The 11571-nt window shown below is 42.9% G+C and overlaps 1 long non-coding RNA gene across 1 annotated transcript; it reads left to right on the top strand.

The window, feature by feature from the left end:
* The first annotated feature begins 2725 nt into the window (after positions 1 to 2725).
* LOC146396621 (uncharacterized) lies at positions 2726 to 10929 on the top strand. Its single transcript, XR_014828227.1, has 2 exons — positions 2726 to 2904; positions 7008 to 10929. It is a non-coding gene; the product is annotated as an uncharacterized LOC146396621 (long non-coding RNA).
* Positions 10930 to 11571: the final 642 nt, after the last annotated feature.

Raw genomic sequence — 11571 nt, 5'->3', positions numbered from 1 at the left:
AAAATGCAACCACACATTTGTAATACTTGCAATGCCCACAGTTGCCTGTTTGAGACTCACAACTTAGGCTAGGGGGCTGATCACATAGATTTCTCTGTCTAGGAAGTATCAAAATTCCAGACTCCCAGAAGGAAATCAGGTGTTTACCATAAAACAGAATGTTTTGTATAAACAATCCAGGTTGAAGGAATCAACTTTATCAGTCAGGGAACAGAGGAAGCATTTTGAAAGCCAAGGTCCCAGACACCAGCTAAGGACCAACCTTGCAAGCAGGCCTTTCCAAAGATCACAGCCTCAGGCCTGTTATGTTAATTCTTCTGCAAAGACCCCATTTCAGAGCACTTATACTCATTCTATGAATTTTAATGGGAGTTTCCATTAAGTTTCTGTAACAATGAGACTTTGTGTATTCTGGGAACAAAAGGTTCTGATATCAAGGAATTGGCAGCCTAGATGGTGAAAGGCACAAGGGAGAAAAATAATGGCAGTTTAAGCCTATGCAGGACACTGGTTGGTTTGGTCTACTCAAGTCCCTTCCTTGCTTCTTGAAATAACAGCACCTTCTTTTTGGAGAACTTTCTCCCCCACAACCTCATACCCCTTGCCCTGGCAGTTCTCTGGTAAGGCTGCCAATCACAGATGCTGCATACTTGGGCATAGGCCAAATTTGGTCAATCACAGTCTGCTGGCTATGAATTTGAATTTTAACCAAAGACACTCAGAGAGTAGATGGGACCCATGTCTCAGAGAGAAATTCCTCTGGCTCCTGCTTTCATGACCCCTAGGCCTGCCAGCCTGCCTGATCCAGGACCTCCAAAAGCCTGGCAGCTTCTTCTAGTAACTCTTGTCTTGGTTCAAGTGAGCCAGGGCTGAATTTTTGACCTGTAGTAGAAGCAAGGACAGCTGAGGTGTGACCAAACCTCTGACTTCAAAAGAGAAGGTGGAAGCCTGGATTTGATGTGAAACACTTGTTTTTGAAGCACTGTGCTGACCAGGCTAAAACACGTTAGCCTACAGGTCATAAGTCTTCAGTCACCACATTAAATTTCCACCAAGTTCCCACCTAGGACTGCCATATTTAGTCAATAAAATATAAGATGCCCAGGTCAATTTTAATTTCAGATAAACAATGAAATTTTTTAGTTAAGTATGTCCCAAATATTGTATGGGATATACTTATGCTAAAAATTAGGATTTTGTTGTTGTTGTTTATATCTGAAATCCGACTTGACCAGGGACTAGAGTTAGGATTACAGTTAAGGTTAAGGTTAGGGGTAAGTATAGGGTTAAGGTTAGCAATTTTATTCCCCAGATGACCCACTTGGCTCACCCAACACAGAGGCAATAAACTGGCTCCATATTAATCTTCTGGCTCATCTGGGGCCTGTGCTAATTCTGTATCTTCATCTATAGTTCTTGGTACTCAGCCCACACTTCCCCTGGAGACCCATCCTTACCTTCTCTTATTGCCTTTGATGAATAAGGACTGCAGAGTCTCATCAGGTGCAGCCAGAACAGCCCTGCTGTGCAGTTGCCACTCCCAGACTCCACGACACATGCCAATATATCAAGTAACACCTGTCTTTTGATACAATGAAAGGAGAGGAAATCCTCTTGGCCCTCACAAAGCCAGGAGCTCCAGTTCTCTGGCAGCAAAGAGCAATTCCGGAAAAGGCTCCTTAGGAAGTGGTTTCCCTGGGTTGCAGATAAGATGATAACGTGTCGTCTTACTTAGATGCATGGCCTGGGAATGTATAAACAGCTGAATGCACGGTTTTCTTCCCTTGCCTACCAGGTATACAGTCAGTCCCCTAGTTGTAGAGAGTCTTCTGTAGACAGCTGGGTGATTGGGGTATCCTGTTTCTCATTCTTCTAGATGTCCTCCATGGATGCCTCTGAATGCCCTGCCAATGAATGGCCCCACTGTCAGCCAGAGATGAGCAGATAGTGAGCAGTGATTCCTCCAACTCAATTCCCTTCCTTTGCCAGTTCAGCAGACTCAGATACCCATTCACCTGTTCTTTCTGTGCCTCCAGGCAGCAGCTCAAATGCCCCTTTGTGCTCAAGGCAAAATGACCAGGACTTATTAAACTTCGTTTGATACTGGGCATCTGTTTGCTTCTTCTTCCCTCATTCTGCTTCTCTGGCCCCATGAGTCTGCTTCTCTTTCTCCCCTAAACTGTCTCATCAGCTCTTAATGGGCTTCCATGATGCTGGCCTTTTCTGCCTTAACCCAGATGAGGCCTTGGGTGAGCCTCTGCACAGGGCCTGAGGTGGGAAGAAGCAACTTGTCCCTAATCCCATTTATAATCAGCAGTGGAGCCAAATACAAACTTGGGCTCAGTGGACTCCAGAGCCTCACTCTCTTAAGGCTCCAGCAGAGTCCAGCAGGAGCCAGTGCCAACCCGGATGGATTATCCACACAATGGCTTCCAGACCAGGATTTAATTACAGCGCTGATGCCAAGGGCTTTGAAAGTCCCAGGGTAGGTGTTTAAAACACGGGAAGTAAGGCGGGTTTGCTGTGCCTCGTTTTCCCTTCAAGGATTGTTCCCTGAGCCGCATCAAATCCCCAACCCCCTTTCATCTTCCTTTTGCTTCTTCAGCTCTTTAGCTGTGAACCAGTTTTTTTCTTCCCCTTCCAGATAATTATTTACACAGAAGGAGAATAATTAGCAGCCCAGGAAACACTTCTTTGTTCTCAGCTCTCTGCCCCTGCCTGCCTCTCTTGTCTGAAGTGGTGCCGCTTGGAAGAGGGACATCAAAGCTGCTGGGGAGGCTCTGCACGGAGAGGGATTTTCTTTGTCTGAGTGAGAAGCAGAGAAATACGACTGTGGCTTGTCCATCTCTGCCCCCAAGTGCTGCCATTCCTCTGAGCCTGGGGAAACCTAGTGACCTCGGAGAGGTAAGAATAACAGATTATTTCCCAGGTATGGTGGGTGTTTTCCTACTTGGTTTCAATCTCTTTCCTTGGACCATGAAGCGGATGTTCTGCCTTCTGAGAAAATGTTAGAGCTGAAAGAGAATGTCTGGTCTGGAAAACTCAAACCCAAATGCTTCTTGTGGTCATCGGGTCACAGGTGGAATGAAGCAGACAAGTGCAAGATGGCAGGGAGGGGTGGAGTCTGGGGTAACTGAGAGCACGATGCTCTCCGAAAATCTGTCTGTCCTCACTATGTGACAATGGCAGCCCAATGTGGGCTGACCGCCAATTTTTCTAAAGAAGTTGGATACTTGAGTTTGCAAATGAAATTTCCTAAACTTTAAAATACTGTGCAGGCCAATTGAAACACCAAAAGAAGGGCTGGCTATAGCCTTCAACTGTTAATTTGTAATGTCTCATCTGTCCTAATCTCATCTTCACATATATAAGGGACACTGATGTTCAAACAACAGTAATAACTTATCCAGGACCTAACACTCCTCAAGATGCTTGGCACATAGTAGGAACTTAAATAGTTGTCAACTAGATAATTAGTAACAATATTTAATTGGCATTGAACATCTATTATGTTTTAGCTCCATGCTAGATGTTAACACATCTCAGATATATTCACCAGGACTCTGAGCTGCAAACAACAGAAAGCCAACTCAAAATAACTGAAAGACATATTGGTTGCCATATACAAAGCTGCAAGATCTTCAGGCATGTTCACACCAATCATCAGTTTGTTTTCTTGTCCCACACTCTCTTTTCCTCATTTCCACTTCCCTAAAGGCAGTGTGTAGACTCCAATCCTAGATATAGGCAAGATGGTAAAAGTTAGACCGCTCAAAGTTAGCTATTTTCCTGCTAAAGACCTTAGTAGGCAAGAGTTTCCTATCCTAAGAGTTAAGCGTAAGTCCCAGTGCTGACTCTCATTGGACCAACTGAAGTCACTGCTCATCCCTAAACTTTTCCTTGTGGCCAAGAGAATGGCATGCTCATGTGACCACATTTAATGCTTGAGTGGCAGGAAGAAAGAGGGAAGTACACCAGCCCCACCCAATTTTATCACCTGAGAGTGTCGAGGGGTGGGGGCACAAAGGAACATCAGGGTGCTATGTGAGGAATGAAGACTGCACAGACATACAGATGCCCACCCCGTCAGTGTTAATTCTTACAGCAGCCTTATAAAATTGATACTGTCCCCAGATCCATGTGACTCCTTGAAGTGGGATATGGGACCAGCAAGGTGTTCTCTATTCAGGAAAACTACGTGAATTTTTTAAGGCAGTAAATCTCAGCTGGGGGCAATTTTTGGCAACAATGGAGACATTCTTGATTGTCACAACTGAGAAGGAATGCTACTGGCATCTTGTGAGTGGAGGCCAGGGATATTATTAAACATCCTACAAGGCACATGACAGCCCCCACCACAAAGAATTATCCATTCCAACATATCAATAGTGTGGCAGTTGAGAAATCCTAAGAGTTAACTACTGAAGATACTGTACACACATTTGTTCAAAGCAGAGAGACACACAAGAGCTACACCTCTTTTGGGACTTTATCCATTTACTTATAGTAGGATGGAGACAGAGGATCAGACCTAATCCCACTTCCTGGAGAAGGCATCCCATAGGCTAGTGCCCTAAGCAAGTACAAGCTGGAAGAAAAAGGTTGTCACTCATGGAGTCAGCTCAAGGTCTAGCAAACATGATCTTTGGGATTCTGAAGTGATCCCTGGCAGGGCACTGGGGAGACCAGGGAAATGAGTATCAAGGGAATCCATTGCAGGGCCCAACCTCTGTGTTGGAGTCTAAAGCCTAAGTGGAACTGGAAAGACTGAGATGGTGTCAGCATCTCAGAGACAGAGACTCAGGTCAAGGTTTATGAGAAGAGCCAGGGCACTGCAGGAGGGCAGAGGGCACAGGGAACAAAGCAGAGGCCCCCCATGGAAGCCCCAAGGCATGAGTGCAATAGAGGCTTAAATGTGGCCCACCTGCATGCAGGATTGGTCCTTCCTGTTAAGGCAGGGAGGATGTAAGCAGAAATCAAGTTATAAATGTGAGGGGATCAAACATGGAAAGGTCAGACCCAGGCATATCCTGACTAGTAGAGAATCAAGCTAACCACTTTTAAGGATACAGTTCAGTGGCACTGAGTACAATCACACTGTCATACAACCATCACCCCCACCCATCTCCAGAACTCTTTTCACCCTGCAAAGCTAAAACTGGGTGCCTATTAAACAGAAACTCCTCATTCAGTCCTTCCCCAGCCCCTGAAAACTATCCTACTACATTCTATCTCTACAACTTTGATTGTCCCAAGTACCTCATATAAGTGGAATCATACAGTTGTTTGTCTTTCCATGTCTGGCTTATTTCACGCAGCATAATGTCCTCCAGGCTCCATTCATGTTTCAGCATGTGTCAGATTTTCTTTCTTTTTTTTAAAAAGGCTGAATAATATTCCATTGCATGGATATACCTCAATTTGCTTATTTGTTCATCTGCAGATAGGCATTTGGGTTGCTCTATTTTTTTTCCAGTTTATTGGCATATAATTGGATAATATGTTGTAATTGCATAATAATATTGTATTATTTACTGACATATAGCACTGTATAAGTTTAAGTTGTATAGCAGTGTTGGTATCATACACTTATATACTGTAACGCAATTACCATCATTGTGTTACCTAACCCTTCAATCATGTTACATAATTATCATTTCTTTTTCATGGTGAGAACATTTGTAATGCAGGCTCTTAGCAGCTTTGAGGTATATAATCAGGATTGTTAACCACATTTACATGCTCTGTTTTAACTATTATGAATAATGTGACTACAAAACATGGATATACAAATACCTCTTTGAAATCCTGCTTTCAATACTTTCAAGTATATGCCTAGAAGTGGAATTTCTGGATTATATGGTACTTCTAGTCTTAATTTTTTAGGAACCACCATACTGTTTTCCACAGCAGTTGTATCATTTTACATCCCTCAAAACCGCGTACAGCGTTTAAATTTTTCTGCATCCTCACCAACACTGGCTATATTCTGTCTGTTTTGTTTTGTTTTGTTTTGCTAGTAGCCATCCTAATGGGTGTGAGGTGGTATCTCATTGTGGTTTTGATTTGCATTTCCTCAATGATTAGTGATACTGAGTATTTTTCCATGTGGTTATTGACCATTTGTAGATCTCCTTTGGAGATGTCCATTCAAGTCTTCTGCCCACTGTTCAATTGGTTTTACTTTTTCTGATTGAGTTTTAGGAGTCCTCTATATAGTCTACGTATTAACCACCTTTCAGATATATGATTCGCAAGTAATTTCTTCCCATTCTGTAGGTCTCCTTTCTACTCTATTGATTGTGTCTTTTGATGCACGAAATTTTAAAATTTTCATGAACTCTAATTTGTCTATTTTCACTTTTGTTTCCTGTGCCATTGGTGTCATACTCAAGAAATCAATGCCAAATCCAACACTGTGAAGCTTTTGCCCTATGTCTTCTAAGAGTTTTTATGGTTTTAGGCCTTACATTTAGGTCTTTGGTTCATTTTGAGTTAATTTTTGTACATGGTATTAGCTAAGGGTCCAGCTTCATTCTTTTGCATGTGAACATCCAATTTTATCAGCACCATTTTTGAAAATACTGTACTTATTGAATGGTCTTGGCATCCTTACTGAAACTTAGTGAATCATAAGTGTAAGGATTTACTTCTGGACTCTCTAGTTCATTCCCATTGGTCTAAATTTCTGTCACTAAGCCAGTATCACACTATTTTGATTACTATAGCTTTGGGTAAACTTGAAATCAGAAGCGTGAATCCTTGAGTTTTGCTCTTTTACAGAATTGTTTTGGCTATTTGGGGTCCTTTGAGATTCCATGTAAATTTTAGAATGAGTTTTTCTATTTCTGTAAAAAAACATCATTGGGATTTTGAGAGGGATTGCATTAAAACTATAAATAGCTTTGTGTAGTATTGGCACTTAACAAAATTAAGACTTTTAAAAATCTGTTTTATATGTGTATAGAAGATCCATATGTGAATTGTGTTTGTATGTTTGTTTATAGGTTTGAATGTCTGTGTGTTTGCATTTTGATTCATTCTAAAAAGAATATGAAGTGGCTCTAAATCTAAGACACTCCTGGCTCACGGTAGGAAGTCAACAACTACTTTGCTGAATGGTAGTGAATTACACTGAATGAACAGAGAACTTGTTATTGGCCATATTACAGTTCAGAGGCTAATGTTTATCTAGGATCAGCCAATGAGTAATTTGTGCTGATTTACTAATCTTAATCATCTGTTTATTCATTTGATGATTATATCATTTCTTAATGCACTGTACACTCATTCCTCTCTTACTGCTAAGGATATAGAGTGATGAACAAGAGATGTTTCTCCTGGAGTTTATGACTAAGTTGGAGAGAAAGAGACTCAAGAAATGATAATGTTTTAAGTGATGGCTGCTGTCTTCATTAAGGTCTGTTAGTTCATCTTAATGGATGGTTGGGTCTGTTGAGTGATAAGTTTTACTTATGCCCACCATGTTCTCAAGGATTATCTTTGAAAGACTTTACTCTCTTTTAAAAAGATGTTCTTTGAGTTGTTAATATGCCGTAATAAGCAGGAGCCACTAAATCAAGAAAGGAATGATGGGGAAAAAGAAAAAAGCCTAAATGGCCATGATAGTATTCTCAGCCTTGACCCTTTATGGTTGGAGTTGGAATCTACAGGCATGTTTTTCACAGGTGACAACTGGAAAGTGATGAAAGAAAACACAGATATTCTAGCAAAATGTTTACAGTTGAGAGCACATTTTGACCTTGGGGGGGGGGATCAAGGGCAGAATCACTGCATGCACTGGCTGGAAACATGGGAAACAGAGTCCCGCATTGATCACAGGTGGGAAATAGCAAACACAGCTTGTGGGGTGGTGTGCAAAGAGAGCCAGACCAGAACCAGGTACCCCCACCATCAAGGACTGATTGCCTCCCACTGGCTATGTGACCTTGGGCGAGTCACCTATTTTTGGCCATCTTAATGATGTCTGCATAGTGAAACCAATCATCTCTGCCTGCTCAGAGGGTGATTTCAGTATCAACAAGTTTGTGGAGGCTTTTATCCAAAGCTGTGGGGTTCTGAGCCTATAAGGTAATGTTTCCATTGTTCTCTTCACACATCAGATTCTTCTCATTTCTGCCACTTGTTTACACCTGTCTTCTTGGCACTTCTGCCATTCCACATGAGTAATTTCCAAATTAAAGCTGCCACTCAGCCGGAAGGCCTTGGAGTCTCTTTTATTAATCTGAATATCATTCAAGTCAACATATGTTGTTTTCTAGCTGCACCAAGTAAATTATTCCAGAATCAATGATCTGGAATCAATGATCTTTGGTGTTGGAACAGAATTACAGCAGAGAATGTAGAAATTTAGAGCAAATGCAGAATCATGGCATAACCCTAGGGGAGGCCTAGGATTGGGTGAACATGTCCCTAAGAGCCTCCCAAGTGGGTTGGCATGTGGTCTGTCCCCAGGATGCTGAGACTATGCCCTGGCATTAGAAAGGTGAATTATGGATGGAGGCTCTGCTGTGCTCTTGACTTGTTGCATCTGTCTGTTCCATATTTGACCTCTCACTTTTATACAACCATCTCTCTTTGGGGACACTGGAATGGGTAGACCAGAATATCAGCCGTGGAGCTTGACTTCAGGGACTGCATTCCGAGGACTGGGGGACAGTGGCGGGATTCTGACCCCAAGTGGCACGACACATATATAGAACCAGAGGAGGCTGCATTTTCTCCATCAATTCATCAGGCACTTGTGAGAGATAAAAATAAACTCAAAGTAGCTTAAACAAAACTAAAATTTAAAGGGGGTGGTGGGATTTATTTACTCAGGTAATTAAGAAGTCAAAGGAATGGAACTAGCTTTAGACCTAGTTCAGGAAATATTGTCAGGGCTCTGCTCGCTCTCTCTCTCTCTCTCTCTCAATTCTGCTATCTTTCTTGGCTTGGGTTTCTGCTTGAATAGGTGCCCTCCACCTGACAGCCACTTGACCCACTGGCTCAGTAGTATCCTAGCAACTCAACATGCCCAGTGGAAGAAAAAAACAAGTCTTTCCTGAGACTCTTGCCAGCAAAGACCTAGCAAGGACACTGGTAGGTCCAGTTTAGATCACATCCTCATCCTCCACCAAGCCCTGTTAACAGGACTGAGTCATATTCCCAATCTTGGTGCTGGAGATGGTGGCAAGCATATCCATCCCACTCACACTGGATGGAAAAGGTCTTTGACTGGAGAGAGGTATTCTGTCACCAGAAGAAGGTGGGTGGGAGAAGGATGGGAGTTAGACAAAAATGCCAAATATTTATAACAGCAAATAATGCTTCATGGATCCCAAACGCCGTGAGATAATCCACACAAAGACGAAGAGTCTCATGTTCAAATTAGCTTTGAAAACACTACTCTCTCAATTGCTTTGTATGTTAAAGATTCTGAGACGTCCTCTTTAAATTTGTTTAACTCAGCCAAGAGACCTCTTTAAATTTGTTTAACTCAGCATTTCTAAAATGTTTTGACCACAGATGATTTTTGTTTTTCAGAATCAAATTTTAAATCTCCAAACAAACAAACACACAGATGGGGTAGAGAGGGCCAAGATTCAAATGCCAAGAAGACCAAGGCCAAACCATCAGAGGAAGGAGTAAAGGTGGTGTTGACCGGAGCACAAGGCTGGAGCTGGCAGACATGTGTGGAGAGCATTAGCAATTTGGGACTGAGCGAAGAACATCATTTCCTGGATGATGGGGGCATAGAGCACAGGTGGGCTGGGGTGGCCAGGAAAGCCAGAAGCTGGGAACTCTAAGAGAGCCACCGATTTGGGGGCCCATCTCACTGTGGGCAAGAGAGCAATACTGGAGGATGGAGATGAGCGGTCATCTCATGAGGGGAGAGAAGCCCAGGGTCCTTGCAAGGACTCCTTGGCTGATGGAGCATCTGCTCCCAACACATGGCAGAACAGAGCCCCTGAGGAATTCAGAGCCAAAGTCTAACAGCTCAATCAAGGTACAAAATCTAATGCCGACTCTAATAGGATTTTTAGGCTCTGGTCTGTGACTCAGGTCAGGACTTGTACCTTTCAGGATCCAACAGATAAAACAGAAGCAACTGTGTGGATGAAGAATAGGGAATCTGGTACAGGGATCTGGTTATACAAATGATGCAAGGGGTGGACCTGAGTGGGCCCCAGTAAGAGAGCCCAGAGAAGAATATGGCAGTAAGCCCCCACCCCTTCTTGGTCAGAGGTAAAAGAGAGGAAGACAGTATTACCCAGAGTCTGAGATCCCCAAGCAGAAGCTGGCATCACAGTGGGTGAGTCCAGCAGAATCTGGGTCTATAGTAGCTCCTAGAGATGCTGACCAGACTGTATGTGTGCGTGATTAACTCTCTCCAGTCTCCTTCCAGTACCAGCCATTGCTGGACCCAGACAGAAGCCTCAAATGCACCAAGAAGAGACAACTCTTTTGGCAATTCCCTGAGCAGAAAAAAAGGAGAGAGAGGTGCTGGACCAGCACAGAAACCCAGCTTCAAATGACAAGACGATGTGGTTTCCCAGAGGTTCCACTAGATCAGGGATCAGAAAACTTTTCCTTTAAAGGACCATATAGTAGATATTTTTGGTTCCGCAGGCCATTCAGTCTCTGTTACAATGACTCAACTTTGCTGTTGTTTTGTGAAGCAGTCACAGACTGTATATAAACAAATTTGCTATCTTCTAATAAAACCTTATTTACACAAATAACAATAGGCCAGACTTGGCCTGCTAGAATGTAGGAACTCAGTGATGTATGAAAGACAGTTGTTCTCCTTGCACTTGACACCAAGGAGGTGAATTTTTTGCTTCTCTCTATAGGAACAGTATCCTGGGCTGCACAGATCTCAAAGCTCATAAAAAAAATACATTAAAAATTGTTTCATGCTTAAAATTGTTTCTCCCAGGATTCTGATGTGCAAAATCTTTCCTAGGCCGTCACAACAATCTACTACATTGTCACCACATATATGTCTTTAAGATGCGTCAACATGTTGCAACCTGGCCCACACAGGCCATCTCCAACCTTCTCTAGGACAACATGTAATTTCTTCTTCCAAGAGCCCCAGGCACAAGGGACGCTTGAACAGCAGGGGGTTGATTTTGAATTGTACATAACGAACCATCAGTTGAGGGCTGCTCTCTCATTGGTTTGAAGAGGCCAATTCTGTCTCTGGAATTGTGAGAGTAATTCTCAAAAATGCCCTCTTGGGGTTTAAGGATGGATTTAGGCAGGCAGTGGCAATGCATTCAAATTGGAATTGGTCCAAAATGGTGCAGAGAGCAGCTGCTTAGCTCAGGGTGCAGACAATGCCAGCCTGAGCTCCCCTTGCCTGGGAGAAGGGCTTGGTACTAAACTTTGACACACCCATGAGACAGAATCCCTCCCTTGAAGACACACTTCTTTAGAAAGCCCTATTTCTTAGAATTCCAAATGGAAATAGAGCCACTCATTTTGGAATTTGCATATACCCTCTCTTCCCAGCCCAGTGTTGGGCTGTTTTAAATGTAGTACCTCCACCACCTCTGCCCTTCT

Source organism: Sus scrofa, chromosome 14, assembly GCF_054392235.1.
Source record: "Sus scrofa isolate SSC_HxYL_T2T_F1_AM1 chromosome 14, Sscrofa_HxYL_maternal_Yorkshire_Landrace_v2.0, whole genome shotgun sequence".
Taxonomy (NCBI): domain Eukaryota; kingdom Metazoa; phylum Chordata; class Mammalia; order Artiodactyla; family Suidae; genus Sus; species Sus scrofa.
The sequence above is the reverse complement of the archived record's forward strand: the minus strand, read 5'-3'. Positions and strand labels throughout refer to the sequence as shown.